The sequence below is a fragment of the Ochlerotatus camptorhynchus genome, unplaced genomic scaffold, assembly GCF_037179485.1.
Source record: "Ochlerotatus camptorhynchus isolate MF236.1 unplaced genomic scaffold, CSIRO-AGI_Acam_v1.1 ptg000592l, whole genome shotgun sequence".
Lineage (NCBI taxonomy): Eukaryota > Metazoa > Arthropoda > Insecta > Diptera > Culicidae > Ochlerotatus > Ochlerotatus camptorhynchus.
Genome location: NW_027041072.1, coordinates 833,255 through 850,613, shown reverse-complemented (window position 1 = coordinate 850,613; position 17,359 = coordinate 833,255). Strand labels below are relative to the sequence as shown.

General features: G+C 35.3%; 1 protein-coding gene across 1 annotated transcript in view; it reads left to right on the top strand.

Moving 5' to 3' along the window:
- The window catches only part of ich (ichor), a 155,343-nt gene that overhangs the window by 52,409 nt on the left and 85,575 nt on the right, over window positions 1-17,359 (top strand). The window contains exon 2 of the mRNA XM_065237118.1: window positions 15,755-15,806. The gene's annotated coding sequence lies outside the window, so the exon portion shown is untranslated. The remainder of the gene's footprint in view (window positions 1-15,754; window positions 15,807-17,359) is intronic.

Genomic DNA, 17,359 nt, shown 5'->3' with positions numbered 1-17,359 from the left:
GCAATTGATATCACCCATTCGAAGAAGGTCCCCTTTGATAGCGAATAGCTACTTTTCTCATTTTCATCAAAAAATATTCAAATTATTTTGTGAATTTACAGCACTGCCTCCGATGATAAATCCCATATAATTTTAAGCGAATCTTACATCCCCCGGTTGGGTGTAGGTATTTAGAGTACACCTAGCCCTATTTTTGAACGCAAGTACATTTTTCCAATTTTCTTTTTCTGTGATGCGTTACTTTGATAGTTTTTTGAAGTATATTCTAAATATTTTTTACAACAATGAATGTTTTTCAAATTTTTATTTTTTAAAACAAGTACTGGGGATACTAGAGTCAACCAGGAATTATTGCATTTGCACTATTTTTATTGTCTTATAACCGAACATCAGATTTTTTTAGGGGTTACTTTGATAACACTCGATGAAATTAGAAAACCATGCGAGAATCGCAAACAATGTTGATCAAGAAATAAGAAACTTTGAATGAGTCTATAACCAGAAACATCATAAGCAAGTCAGGCAAAAAACAAGAAAAAAAATTGCAGGTAGTTGGAAAATATGTAAAACATACTGCAAAAAACTCAATACGATATCAAAGGTAAAACCGTAAGCTACAAAATGGAACCAATATTTTCGATTCAGAAATATAGTAGAGTGTAAATTTAACCATTATATTCTACTATCTAAGCTACCCGCATTACAAAGATACCCCGTTTTACAGTACCATAATTTTCTTTGTTCTTTCGAACATATTTGAATTGTGTATAAACTTTTGATTTAATCAAAAAAGTGTCTTTAGCTGTTTACATAAGTATTGCGCACAATTGGACAATAAAAAAATTATCATGGCCTACTATAAAAAATATATATGAATCTAGCTTCGTTGCCCGTAGAGATAGAATGATACTTTCTTCAGCAAAGTATTTGAACTACTCAAAATCTGAAACTTTGTTGAAGGTATCAAATTCTAAATTTATCAGTTTTGGAGGTCTGGTGTTACTTTTTGTCGTAATGTCCATGCAAATGATGTTCTTCATGGTTTTGCTGAAGACAGTATTGACTATGTGCATTCTTTGCAAAGTTATACCACTGTTTAACTTTATTTCACCCTATTTTTGACTGCATATAGAGGATAACATGGCAAACTAAGACACAATATCATCTACTCCAGTGGCTCCCAACCTTTTCAGCTCTACGATCCCCTTTGTGAACAATTGGGTGTTCCGCGGACCCTTGGAAAGTACCTTGTATAGATAATGCTGAGATGAATAAAACCCATTCATTTGATCTGTTAGTTATTCGTTTTATTTCAAAATACTATGTTAACAACAGCCAACAACTCGTTCAGTGCGATTGTTGTAGATCTCAAATCTAGTTACGATGCTACGTTTGTGATCATGCAAATCTCATATCTTTGTCAACGTTCAATTTGTTTGTTGTCATGGTTTTAATGTGAGGAAGAGTTGTACCAGGAAGAGAAAGTACGAAGATGCAAATGGGACAAGGATCTTCAATGTCTGCTAGAAGGCTTTGGGATACGACATGACATGTCAGAACCACTGGCTCAAATCTTTTTCACGGAACAAATAACGAGATGAAGAATCATTTCTCAGGTCCAAATATTCACTCGGCTCTGTAAAGTTTATTCGATTGAGCCTGTACAAATAAAGTAAATATAAAAAAAAGGTCCAAATATTCATCCTGTGTATTCATCAAGACTTCCACATCCATTGAGAAAGAAAATGGATTGCGGACTGCATCAGCATCTTTTAGTATCAGCTACAAGAAAACACAGCTCACATTGATAATCCAGTGAGTGAAAAAGAGCAATAATTTCTGATTAAAGATCCGAATTAAGCTCGTTCGCTCCTTTGTCAGCCATGCACGGATGAGTCTATGGAACATGGCAACATTTCCAATACTATCCTTTCGCGACCAGTTTTGCTTGTATGCTTGAAGATCGTCTTGGAAGTGAATTAGATGGGTTTGCTAGCCCTCTGAGATGTACTAGCCATCTTACTGGCCCCGTAGTTTCAAGTTCAGTGAATTTTGATGCGTAAAAAATTATTGAACAAGCGAGACGCTTTTGCCAGCAATGAAATCATTATTCCCTTGAACTTCCAAGCACATTTTGATTTTTTTTCATTCAATTCAAAAGCACGGTTGAGAACATTGCCTTTGGATAACCAGCGATCAACAGCGAACCAGCGAAATGTTCAGTAAAGCATTGTGTGCATTTGTGCATTTTTACTGTACATTTCAGCTGATTGCATGGTACTTATTAACCTTTCTACAGCAGCTTTTCCGATGATATATGGTACAATTACACTTCAAAATGGTGCAAAGCGGTGCATACTACGGAGCATTTTCAAATGCTTAATGTACAGTTTTCTCTATTTTAGGGAGCGTACTTTAAATATTTACTGAGCATTTTAAGATTTTTAACGTATTTTGATCAATCATTTAAGGAGCAACCCGATCTATTTTAAGGAGATGTTTTTTTTACTTATTAATGATAATTTCATCTGTTTTATTAAGCAAAAGTAGGGCTGCCTTAGTGAATAGGGTCAGGAAAATATGATATGACCTCTTCAGGATTGTTCATAAAATGCTGAGAACAATGATTTGTCACACGATAGCTTTCTGTTGTTGTGAAGAATTGATCACATCCCACGTTTGGTTTCTGGAACCTGTTCCGGAGCCACCAGATACCCAATGTGGTCCCTTTAAGATGATATAGCCACATCTGATGAATCCTGATGAATGTGGGCGTCTTAGTGGAATATCTGATGTAATGCAAAGTGGTCCCTTCAGGGTTTCCGAAACCTGTTTCAGAGTCACAAGATGGCCAATGTGTTCCAGAAAATATTATATGGCCTCAACTGTATTGTCTACCAAATTCTGAGAACAATGATAAGTCACTGGGTAGGTTTCTTTGTAGTGAAAAATTTGGCAGCCCTAAGTTTGCACCTTTAGAATTGATAAAACGATCCATAAAATATTGAAAAACGTTCCATTAAAAACATCCAAATGATCCATAAAACATCGGAGAAAATCCCTAAAAAAGTGTGGATGATCCATAAAAAATATCAATATTATCAATATTTTATGTAAAATTTAGCAACACAATTGTAAAAATGTACCACTAAATTTCTAAATAATGAGCATTGGAATTGTACGAATTACCCATAAACATATTGTAATTGATCCATAAAACATTCAGCAATAAACCTTAAACTAAAGAAAGTTATCCATAGAAAATCAAGTTTGCACACTTAAAAATATAGGCATGATCCATAAATTAGACGTATATTATTCATGTTTAGGACACTATTTTTTTAAATTTTGATCCATAAACCTTGAAAAATTGCTCCACTGCTTATCTACTTATATTTACTGTCCTGCCCGTGTATTTAAGGTAGATGTGCGAAGCGACGCGACGGGCAAGCGTCTAGAATTAGCTTCCAAAAGAAGATTCTATAATAATATTCTTAAGAAGCTTACTATGGAAGCTTCATTTAGAAACTTTTTAAGAAGCTTATTCTAGACGCTCGCCCATTGTTCTGCTCTTCTGACAAAAAAAAAACACGGGCAGAACAGTAAACCTGATTAGCTACGCAGTAATGTAGCAATTTTCCAAGGTTTATTGATCAAATTAAAAAAAACATATGTATATAGACCGAGGGGGGCGACTCTAGCTACGATGCAGGAAAAATTGTGTTTTGTTTCGGCTAGCTGCGCACACGCTGATTAGATAGAAAGAAGATTGATGACGATTCTGAAGATTTCCTGTTAAAAGATGAGGCCCGATGCAAGTAGATGCGAGAAATGAAAGAATATTTTTCGAAGATTGATTCGCTAGTGGTAGATCTGTTGAGCATCTAGAATTGAGATTTGGATGTGTCGCCCCCCTCGATATTGACTATAATTTGAACACACCAAAATAAGCACGTCTACCAACAACTGGAACACCTACCCTAGGTATGATCCATAAAATTAACATTAATTTTTCATTTTTTCTTAAGAAGATCATTATAGAAGCTTCTTTTGGAAGCTTATTCTAGACGCTTGACCATCGCTTCGCACATCTACCTAAAAACACGGCAGGACAGTAAATCTAAGTAGTTAAGCAGTAATGGAGCAATTTGTCATGGTTTATGGATCAAAATTAATAATACAGTGTTCAAAACGTGAATAATATACGTCTAATTTATGGATCATGGCTGTTCGGAATATCGGGATAACCCTGTACCGCCAAACTCAGTGACAACCCTGTGGGAGATTCAGAGAGCTACGGTAACGGTCACTGTCAGAAATGACAGACGTCAGGTTTGGTTCAACGGAACTGTGAACTCACAGTTCCGTTGAACCAAACATTAAATAGGTCGGAGTATCAACGAGAAAAAAAGAGGAAAAGAAGATACAATTCCAAACCATCTAAAAAATGTTTTACAGCTAAATTATTTTAATTGCCTAAATTTGTTAAAACACCTATCGTTAAATTAAATTGTAGTTATTTGTAGTGAACTAGCTACCAACAATCAATACAAAACTAACGATTTTAAATTGGCTCACTACTTGACTTGCCTATTGGTCCCAAGCAAATCGATTAACGTACCCCATTCTAGTCAAAATTCTAGTACTACATAATATTTGAAAGTTTGACAGGTAAAATGAGGGGTTCGTGGATTTGCTCGTGTCTGGTCTAGGGATTCATCCAGGCTGACCTCATTGGTACTTCCTTTTCCAGATTCGGTTGCGGCATCCTCGCTCTATTATTTCTGCTAGGTGGTTTCTTTGGGACAGACTTCTTGGTTCCTTTTTCCACCTTCAGCATATTTGTGCACTTAGAGCACGTCTACGGAACCTCCTTTACAGCTGTTGTCTTACCAGCACAACTATAATGGGTCCAGAAATCGCAGACATCACACTGGACCATATCATCTACGTGGTCGTGGCCTTCACAAAGCGTACAGTTTCTATCGCTGTTCTGTTCTTCACTCAACGGTGGTGTTGATCCCTCTGACATTTTGAGGTTATATCCGATGTTGTTCTTCAAGAATGTTCGGATTAATGAAAGCAACTTCCTCAGAGCAGTCTCGTTTTAGACAGCTTGAAGCTGAAATAGGTTTTATTATAACCATTAAGATTGGCTTTGATTTTATATTAGTTTAATAAAACCTATTTCAGCTTCAAGCTGTCCAAAACGAGACTGCTCTGAGGAAGTTGCTTTCATTAATACGAACATGGCTATATTTTTAAGTGCGCAAACATGATTTTTTATGGATCACTTTCTTTAGTTTAAGGTTCACTGCTGAATGTATTATGGATCAATTGCAATATATTTATGGGTAATTCGTACAATTTCAATGCTCATTCCTTAGAAATTTAGCGGTACATTTTTACAATTGTGTTGCTAAATTTTACATTAAATATGGATCATATTGATATTTTTTATGGATCATTCACACTTTTTTAAGGATTTTGTCCGAAGTTTTATGGATCATTTGGATGTTTTTTATGGAACGTTTTCCAATATTTTATGGATCATTTATTGGTATTTATGTTATGTTTGCCGAAAAATTTACCACTTCCCCCAGGTCTTCTATAACCTGTTCCGTGGCCACCAGATAACTAATGTGATCCAGAAGAGATTAAATGGCCTCTTCCGGATTGAACACAAAATTATGAAAACACAGATATGTCACCCGATAGGTTTCTGTTGTAGTAAAAAAATGGCGACTTCCTCCAGGGCTTCTGCAGCCTGTTTCGAAGCCACTAGATGACCAATGTAGTTCGTTATAGAAGATATGTCCTCGTCTGGATTGTCCACAAAATTCTGAGAGCAATAATATGTCGCTCGTTAGGTTTCTAATGTAATGACAAATTTACCACTTCTCCCAGGGCTTCCGGAACCTGTTCCGGAGCCATCACATGTCCAGTATGTTTCATTATGATGTCATGACCATGAATGATTTGCTTTTGAAGATATCTTTTAAAGTTAAATGAGGAATGGGACAAATTGCCTCAACATAGTAAGTAAAAAAAATAAGAAATTCCAAACTCATTTCGACACCCTCACAAAAACGGGGGAGGGTCATAATGAGACGTGTGCTATGCTATATTTTAGCCCAACTCTTCCGTTTGGGGACACATTATGCAGGTTTCAAATTAGTTACGTAGTTATCGGGAACGAACCATTAGAGTAAATCAAAGGGTTAAATATACTAAAATTGTATAGTCTCAAGCCCCGCCTTCTGAGAGAAATCCAAACTATCCGAAATCCGATCTGGAAGCCCTTTTCCTTCTGCACAACTTTGCTGAAGATACCGTTGTGGATCTCGAGATAAATTGAAAATAATAAAACAGCATGTTTTCATGCGCCTTAGTGTGCGGCGCAATTCAGAACTACCCGGAAGCCATTTGAATCCTGATCAACTTTGCCGTATACCCGAGCAGGAAAAAATAACTTATTAATACCAAATTCAGGTATGAAAATAGCATAACTGGCAACCTAAATATGATATTAGTGAGGCTGACATAAGAGGTAAAATACCAAAAATAATACCTCAAAAATGTTCTACGAATAACGAACTAATAAATAATTTAGTTATTACAATAGTAAACGGATAACAGATGCTTTTTGAGATGCCAGAATACCATAGTTTGTTATTTTGAAGGTCTTCTTATACCAATTCAATAACTCTTTTAGGTGTTAGTGTCCAAAAACTGAAAGATCACATTTTGTTACTTTGGTATTCATTTGAAATTTTACAAAATATTTTGATAACTGAATAGTAACAAAACAAGGTTTTATATCACAAGCATACCGAAATCTGGTATCATACCACTTTAAGATATTAATTTGTTATCGATTAGCTATCGGTTCCTGCTCAGGTACACCTATTTTCCAAGTAATGATGATCACGCTGTAGAATAATTTTGGAAATTGAATACTCAATAGCACCACCTAGTGAGAGAATCTCGTTTAATCTGACCACTATCTGAAAGCCCTGGATCTCCTTAACAACTTTGCCCAAGGCAATAACCTTCCAAACGGTCAGCATGTTGTGTTATTGCATAATGGAATCATTGTATGCAACTGACATGTCACCTACCATGCGAACATTTGCTTCAACCTATCCCATTGTGCTAATGAGGTGTTTACACTTAAGGGCCACCCACATTAGATCCGTTTGCGTTGCGTTGACGTAAATTTGACAGTTAGACAATAGATTTAGTTGTCACTTTGCCGCAACGCGTCAGATCCGGATCTAATGTGCGTGGGCCTTTAAGCTATTTCACTAGCGCTAATGAGCTAGCTGCTAGCAAAAAAGCTCACCAGCATAATGTAAACAGGGCATCAGCGTCTACCAGCATGACATTTCAAGAGCAACTGAAATTCGTGCTAGTTGGCTAGTATGCTAGCGCTAGCAAGCCAACGTTTAAAGCTTATAACTTCGCCATTTATTTCAGGATTTACTTGCGGTCTTTACGAGCCGGCTTATTACAAAAAGGTTCTACATTTTTCTCACGAAGAAAGTTCGTCGATTACAGTGCAAATTAGCTGAAATGTTCAGGGGATCTTATTAGGCACCCATACACGGAAACAAATCGACATGTACCGTTTATTGGATCCATCTTATAACATAGCAATGTCAGCAGATTTATTCATTCTATGTGATGATTGATAGATTCCATTGGATTATCACTTAAAAACTATGACTGCACTATGGAATGATTTCTATCGTAATTTCACATACTTAGTACTTGATAACACTTTGCTTCGAACGTGGTTAGCGAAGGTAAGAATTATATGAATATTGTCTGATATATTTCATGGTGAAAAACTGTTGATATGTCATGGGTGGGAACAGACATCTAGAAACTAATGGAAAATCATGTAAGTTTGCACTATGAGAAAATTCAGTAAAATATAACTGTTTTCATGATGAATATTCCTCACTAAAATATATATCTTATAAGATAATCATGTATATTTTATTGGAGTTGCTTTTACTGATTTTTGACGTTTGTTGATATGTCGCGTGTAAATAGACATGTAGAAACTATTAGACTGTCATTTAACTTTGCAGTATAGGAAAACATGTATATCTCATTGGAATAGCTTCCTTTGATTTTTGAGGTTTAGAGATTGTCAACAGATCTATCCCAATCATTAAATAGTCATATAGAAATGCCTTTTAAGAAATCCAACAGCAAGCATTTGTTTTGGAATGTTTTTCTGGGATGAATATCGCTCCCAATAAAATACATCTTACATGATTGTTCTTTATAAATTATTGAAACAAATTTTCAACGATGTTAACGTACACTCATTAAAATGATTAGTTGAACTAAATACTACTAACAAAAATGATACTTTATTGAATAATCTTTGTTTGTTATTGTTTCATAAGATAATTGGTTCCGGAAAAGAATGTATTGAGATTGAAAAAAAAAATGATTCTACTGTAATATTTACTTTGCTATGATTCTAATTGTAAGCCTTTTACAAGGCTAATTCAGATTCCAGCCCTGAGTAGTACTCGAACTTCATGAGCCAGTTCTATCAAATTATATAATTTAGTCGTTGATTTATTGCACACAGGTGCATTAAGAAAGATTTGAACAAATCACACCACCGAAACGGAACATAAATTTGTCAGTGCTATTTGTCTTCACTCTAGCAAAACGAGCATAAAGTTGCAATACATTCCATGTCGGGAGAGCTGTTCTTACTTTATGCTATTTGAACGAGCTCAATCTTGAAGTCAGCCGTGGCCCAGTGGAATCGAGCACAGACACCGAAAGCATCACACCTCAACAGTTCTTGATCGAATCCCAAATCAGCTACAATAAAAAAAAGGCACAACTGTGAAAGCTCCCACTTTATTTTTTCGAAATTATTTTTAGAAATCGATTTAATATATGTGTCAAAAGAAGAAGTAAATTTCATGTTATTTTCACATAAACTTTACTTCGATTGATTAATGACACATATATTATATTGTGGTGAAAAGTATAGCTTATGCTTATGGGTTTCAAATCCATTTCAGTTAAGTATTATAATTTGATCGATTTTCATTTATCATATGACGATCATATAAAAGTTACCAAATTATCAGCATTGTAAATGTATCAGATATTCATATAGAATTTACCTGACACATTTTCAATCATACCATTTTCAATGGATTATCTTATAGCGCAAATTTATTAGACTTCCACATAACAGGAATATGTCAAATTCGTTCAATCATTTTAAGGTACAAGGATTGGGTTTTGAGATGTTGGGCCAGTATACTCTGTATGTATCAGACAAATTCTGTGGATATGTTTAAAAGGTTCTCTGAACGTGTTCAATAAGCTCTCTGAACTTCAACAAACTGTCTTGACGTGTCAAATTAATACTCTGGACATGTTCTATAAGTCTCCTGAATGCGCCAACAAGTCCTCTGAACGTGTCCATGAAGTTCTCTGTCGAACAATTCCTCTGAACGTGCCCAACAAATCCCGTGGACATGCAAAACAAATCCTCTGTACATGTCCTATTGGCTCTCTGAACGTGTTCAATAAGTCTTCTGAACCCGAGATGAACTAGTCTAATGGCTAAAAATCACGCTAATAAAGAATAAAAAACAAAAACAAAATTTTCTGAACGTGTTCAAAAAGGCCTCTGGATATGTCCAAAGAGTCCTCTGGACATGTCCATACAGTTTTCTAAATATGTGCACTATGTCCACGTCCACTAAAACTTCTTGACATATCCAATAGGTTCTCTGAGCATGTCCAATAAGCCTTTTGAACGTGTCCAATAAATTCACTGATCATCCTAAACAACCAACAAGGCAAACATGGCGAATCTAGGGCTTTCGAACCATACATTAATTGAAAATCAGCGTTATATAGCAAAATCTCTTGAGATGTTCAACAAACCCTCTGAACATGAACACTACGAAAAAGTCGTATAAATTTCAGTTCCCTGAGACCGACACATGTAAGCGGCCCTTTTGACGTAAGAATCAGTTGAAAGAAACGAGAAAATCAATTCAATCAAACGTTCTATTCGTCGAGTAGCTTATGTTTCGGTTTGAGAACACATAATTTTACATGAAATGTTTGTTTGCGTTCCACGATTTACATCCAATATGGATTACGTTTCGTGTAAAAATATTTATTTCTAAGTATGTGTCCAAAAAGTCCTTTGAATGTATCCAAAAAGTCTTCTGTACATGTCCAATAAGTTGTCTGAACGTGTTTATCAAATCCTCTGGACGTGTGCAATAGAATCTCTGACCTGTTCCACAAGTCCTCTGAACTTATCTGATAGGTTCTCTGAACCTGCCGAGTAAGTCCACTGGACCATTGTAACAAATCTTTTGGACATGTCCAAAGAATTTCTGCACATATCTAACAAGTTCTTTTACCTTTTTATTTAAAAAAAAGATCACTGGTAGTGTGAAACAAGTTCTCGGAAGATGCTAAATAAATCCTTTAAAAGTGTCCAACGATTCTTTTGGACATGTCCAGTTATTCCTTGGAACTTGTGCAAAGAGTCCTCTGATCGCGAACAAATCCTCTGGACATGTTCAAAAAGTCTCCTGACCGTGTCCAACCAATTCTCTGGACATGTCCTACAAATTCTCTGAACGAGTCCAATAGGTTCTATGCTAGTGTCCAATAAGTCTTCTAAGCGTGTCCAATAGGTTCTTTGAACGTCAAGTCACTTGTCCAACAAGTCCTCTTAATGTGTCCAGTAACCCCTCTGAACGTGTCCATTAAGTCCACTGAACGTGATCAACAAATCCTTAACATCACACTTAGAAAAAATCATGTAAATTTAGGTGCTCTGAGACTGACATACACGAGCGTCAATTTTGACATAAAATTGAGTCCTAATAGACGAGAAATTCAGCTCAATCAAACGTACTTTTCGTCGAGTAACGAACTTTTCAGTCTAGGAGCACTTAATTTTACATGACATGTTTGTTTACGTCTCATCCTTTATTTCAAAGATGGATTCCCAAGTAACAGTTCAAGCTGAATTGTAAGAACAAAAGTTGATTATTGGTTGATTTAAGGTGTACGAAGCTGATTATCACCAGGCTGAATATACAGTTGATTAGTAGTGCATGAAGCGAATTGTAACCCCATAATTCAACCTCAGTAAGTTAGCTGATATAAAGACTGAACAAGACTTATTTAAGCTTAATACTACTCCACAAACCAGCAGTGCGCTACAAATATTCTGATAGCCTGATAGAATAATATGAATTTATTGCTCAATATTGTTAAATGTCGTCAGTCTCACGTGTTGCATGTCCGACATTTTAGTTATTCTAAATTGACTGCCTACCTTTCTAATCCCAAGCAGCACCAGCAGTAGAGATAATTGACAAGGAAGAGGAGTTTTTTTTTAAGAATAGCTCAACCTAGAAGTGCACTGCGACGACGTCGGAAGTATTGACATTAATATTCCTATGTTTTGTCTGTTCAGCACTTTACATTGCACTTAATTTTCATGCCGCATTTCAAAAATATAATTCAATAATAGCACTAAAATAGCATCGAAATACATCGCGCACTTGTGTCCACATTGTGTTTACTGCACTGGAAATGAGAGGAATGTTTTACTGTCACAATTTATTGTTTACAATTCTGCATTGCTGTATAATACTCTTCCGTGTGCTATAATTAAACTTAATTTTGACGTGCTTCATGTTAATGATCATACCTTCTGCCTCAAATATGCTTATTTAGTCGAGTGTGTATAGTTGACGCCTTTGAATCCGCGACTGCTGGTTCGAATCCCGAAATGTAAAGGTAAGTTTTAGACAAATAATAACAATATAAATATGTAAATCCAATTAGTCAGCAGCATTCTAAAGCAGTCTCATAAAAAATATAAGATATGAAGCGGTCTTCCATTATATTTTTTAAATAAAAAATGAAGACTGAACAAGGGTTGGAAAAGACTGTTGGTTAATGCCTTGAAAAGCTTATTATTTAGATTGCTGTTAAGCTTTGGGCTGATTAGAATCACCAGATCTAGATTTTTAAAAGCTGAACAAAGGTTAAAGCCTCAATTTGTTACCTGGGTTACGTCACGTGTAAAATTAGTTATTTCTAAGTGTGATGTCCTACAAGTCTTCTGAATTTGTCTAACAATTCCACTGGACAGTTGAACAGTTCACAGTATTAAAAAAATAGTTAATTTTTGAACTGACCTTCTCTGATTTGCCTGAAACTTTGCATAATTGCTCGCTATGGGAAATCATTCACATTTCAGCAAAAAACAGTTATTTTGGGTGTTGTAATTTTTTTTTTCAAATTGGCGTTTTTGACATTCAATAAATTGTAGCACGAAAACGTCACTTCTGATCGAAATCAAATCTTAGACAGAGTTGTTGAGAAAAAAGTAGTCTTTCTGGGAAAAGCATACACAGTAAATTTTTATATATATTTTTGAGTAAACATTTAAAAAAAAAGTTTAAAAACTCAAATATTGTAAAAAGCTAGCCTCAATTTATTTAAAAGAAAGGCTCGCAAACTTTTGGAATATTGAAAACCATGGACACTTGGAAATGATAAAAATTCTTGTTCTAACTTTTGGACGTAATTTTTATCTTCTTTTTGTGTAGCAAGCTTTTTTGTAATATTTGCAAAGAAAATGATTAAAAGGGAACACCTGTTGAGATCTCTAAAAACGATATTTTATGTTATTTTTTTTTTTTAACATGAAAATAAATGCAATCACTTCGGGTTTTCAGGATGTTATTAAACTACATTTCAGTTTAAGTTTGAAAATTTTCAGAAAAATACATATTTTTTTCGCTGTAGGTTGGCAGCACCGAAACATGTTTTTGTCGCATGCGGGACAGCGTTGTCAGCACTGAAACATAAGAGAAAAGAAACAGGATTTAGAGTTCTTTCGATGTTTTACAGACCCCCCCCCCCTCTGTATTATGCTCATTCCTCCCCCTCCCTCATGCGTGGACGTCATATTTGAATCTTCCCTTTGTACTCTCGGCAATTGCATTTGGTATTCAAAATCAGTCTCTCCGAAATTGAAAGCCAGATTAAGATTGACATCAACACAGACGACAATGGACATCCATCCGCTAATGAACCAAAACTTAAGTAGATTTTGACAATCAACGGATGCCTTGATCCAGCAAATTAACTATGCAAGATTTGGACCTGTGAATCAGATTATTGCAACTTACAAGTAAACATACCGAATATATTGACTTTAAAATGACAAAAGCCAAATTGCAAAACACGCAAAAGTCATAACTACAATGTAAACAATATACTGTCTTGCCTAGTTTTAAATATATATGTAATATTGTTTAGAAGTAATATATAAAATGTAATTATTATTGCATCACAACGGTCTACTCTTGATTGATGACAATTAAATAAATAAATAAATAAATAAATAAAATGTTGTTAAGTCCAAAACCAATTTCAAACAGAATAAAACAAAGTATAAATCAACCTTTTGGCACAGACAAACAGACATAAGCCTTAAAACAAAATTCTTCAAAAATATAGTCAAGCGTCTTTTACATGCACCCTCTATCATCCACATTCCCAAGCATTGATGTGCAACCGGAGCATCCCTCGTTCATGCATTTTTTTCACCAGTTTCTTTTCCCTAGTTCTGTCAACACGTCAGCTGTGTTGGACAAAAACAAAACAGAAGCAAGTCAGTGATGTTGGTTCTAGCCAGCACCATTGGTGTAGTGGTAAGCGTGACTGCTTTCTCACACCAATGGGTCTGGGTTCAATCCCAGCCGAGGTCGGTGGGATTTTTCTGAGGCATAAAATCTCTGGTCACGTCTTCCTTCGGAAGGGAAGTAAAGCCGTTGGTCCCGGCCCATGTGTGTTGAATGGGTGCGATATCCTACGCAGGTGTGGAATCTGCCTTCCTGCACATTCGATTGCCGTCAATGGATGGCAATCGATGTCCGAAGAAGAAGAAGAAGAAGAAGAAGAAGAAGAAGAAGAAGAAGAAGAAGAAGAAGAAGAAGAATGTTGGTTCTACAAAATTTTATGTAGATCTATAGAATTGATTGAATTTTGCAAAAAATACGGATCCGTAGAAGATATTCACAGAAAAGCAGCATTTCTTTAGTTTGTTCAGTGTGATTTTTATTTTGTTGGAAAAAGTTTTTAAACGTGGCAATGAATCACTAATTCCACCGCTCATCACATATTATCATCATATTATGTATCAATCAATGCTACTCATTGAGATGTATTGTATCTGGTAATGCATTGTTCAGACTACAGTGTTATAACATGTTACAAGGGTGTTGTAATAATTATCAACAATTAAAACGACATCAAAATAGCCTTGTAATAATTAAAGTGTGTGGATGTAATATCCATCAACTCTGTATTCATCCGATTAGTAAGTAGTATGTGTCTCCAGTGGGATGCCTTCCCGAGCAGAGAATGAAAACAAAATGAAAACTAAATTTAATATTTTGATATAAGCGATCGTGATAACATATTTTGCCTACCGTGTAGTCGAGTTGACAGTAATCAAAACCAACAATGAGATCTAAATGGTATTTGAAGGATAGTAAAAAGATAACAAATCATGTTTTATTGATAACGAATCCATGAATGCGTTTTGATATCAATAATTTCGATAATAATAAACGAAATAAGTAATCAATATGTTATTATAACTATGGTAGGAAAACAACAAAAAAAAAAATAAAAAAAAAATAGTTATTATTTTGATATCATGATATCAAATTTAGTAATCTGAATGTTTTTAAATCTATTGGTTGATATCATGATTCAATATTTAAAAAAAAACTTCCATAAAGTGTGTATATAAAGTATATTTTTAGAAATATCAAAATAATATCAACATACAAATTTAACGGAAATTTAAAATATATGCATATTAAAATATGTTATCAAAATGATTTCAAAAACAAAATTAGCTATCATTTTGATAGCATTTTGATACCCAACATTGCTCGTACTGGCTCTCTTATCATTTCAATAGCTGACATCTACTTAATTGAACTGAAAAAGAACTGGCATCACTGACAAGTTCGCAATAAGTGGCGCCACCAAGACAAATGCAAGCACATTTCGTACTAAAACCTTATTTGCGAAGTATGTGGTTGTGAGAGTTATGTCTGTTTGTCTGTGCTTTAAGGTTGCCTTGATATTAATCCAGCTTCAGAGTAGAAAAAAAGAATCCACTGGCATCCGTACTGTTTGAAACTTTACTGTCTTTAGTATTGTCATGCTTACTTAAGATATTATTTGAGATCCTCTCTTTCCTTAAAGAGAAAAAATGGTTTTGGTATGTGCATGATTTAATCTAATGTAGGACTTCGGTAAAGAAAATAATAATTTTAAGAGTTTGAGGAAGACAGCCCATATTAATTTTTCGATGTTTTCTCATTACTAATTCTTTAATTTTATGTGCAGAATTGCTAGTTTAAGTACCGTACTAGCAGTGCTGCTTACCGAATTCAAGATTTAAGAATGGGAAAGCTTTAAAAAGGACGTGGTGCTAAAAGTTCATAATAAATTTCATACTAGGTTAACCATAAGATTAACAAAGCTACTAACATGATCGCATTTCATGAAGACAGCACTGATTCTAAATGTAGATATTAACAATTTTGGGTTTTTTGGTTTTTACTCCGTCCAATCTTCTTATAACGATGATCAATATCTAACGACAATGTATTTTTAATTTCAATTTCAGAGTGACAGTTATATGGATGATTCGCAATGATGAACAAATTTTCTCTTGACAGGTAAGAGATTGATAGTATTTATGAATCATATTAATATTTAATATTTACTATTAATATTTATATAATAATAAAACATAATAAGCAAACAATAACTGAAAAAGTATTCATTTCTCAAAAAAAAAAATGAAAAACATTGCATTCCATGCTAGAAAAATCATATAAGATTTTCACTTAACTACCTATAGCTGCAATAAAATTAAAACAATTATTGAGTAATTTAATAACAGAAAAAATCCACCTACATTTCGACTTTGGTATTGCCATCTTCAACCGAACCCTTTCAAAAGTCGCATCCCGTTACTTCACCCACAATCCATTCAGCACTAACAAGATGCTCGCCCACACCCATGACAGTGACGACTGTAGAAATCGGCTGACGGTTGCGCGGATCGTGGTCATCGTTTCGGTAGTGGCACCTCGTAAATCAACAGTTAACCCACGGCCAGCAGCTGGATTTGGGGTTTCAGTTTCAAGTTAGCTGTTAGTTTGATGAAATGAACCTCCGAAAATTATGAAGTAGAGCCGGACAGACAGTAAGCTGAACAAGCTCCTAAGTCCACAAAGCACAACAGGCGCGCTCAGCACGACACGACTGTTAATGATAATTATGATTATGACAACGCAACGGATGGATGTTCATTTGATGAGACTAATGATGGCCACTGGCTGGGGCCGGCGAGCGGTGCGATGAAATAGGGATTGCCTTTCTGCGTTCTGTGAGAGGGATGCGCTTCAGTGAATCCTAGAATGGTGTGTTCTTGCGAATCGGTGCGGTTGGCTAACGGTCGTCGTCGGTGGGTTAAGTGTTGGTGCTGTTAGCATCGTTGATCGAGCTTATTTATGCGTCTTCGTGTTTAATAACGGCAGAAATTTCAGCACAAATAGTACACAAAACGTGAAGCAAATCAAGACTCATATACCGGATAGTCGGAAGTAATCAATCGCTATGTAATAATTGACGCACATACTGTTTTTTGGCACTAACTGTGAAGGTTGGACGCTATTCTCTAGTGAAAAGCTGGAACGATTTTAAGGAATGTTCTCCTATCGAGAGCCCTAAACTGGTTCTCCATGGCTTGTTTGTTCTTCGGTTAACCTAGAGAATGTTTGTGGTTGATGGTTCACCTCTCCAACTCAACGATGACACCAATAATAAAATCTCATTGAATTTCAGGTGTTACTTGATGTGTTTTGGTTTAAATCAGACTTTAATCCCTTCTGTTGTGTATTCAGTATGGTCACCAATGCTCGAGTTATTCAAGTTCAAGCCTGTAACTGTTATATATTTAATTATTTATTTAAGCTAATGCATCTGCAGGTAATATGACTTAATGAATAAATAAACAATGTAACGAAAAGCTACATAAAATCAGAATTTGAAACTAATTACTATCTTCTCAGTCGGATTTGACATTGATTGGACGATTCTCCAAATTCAAACACTGATTCGATCGTAGAGATTTCGTAAGTCCTAGCGTACATTGCCTCACCAATATGCAGTCCGACGAATTATTGGTTGTAGTCAGGAAGATTACCACAACACCCTTTAACGT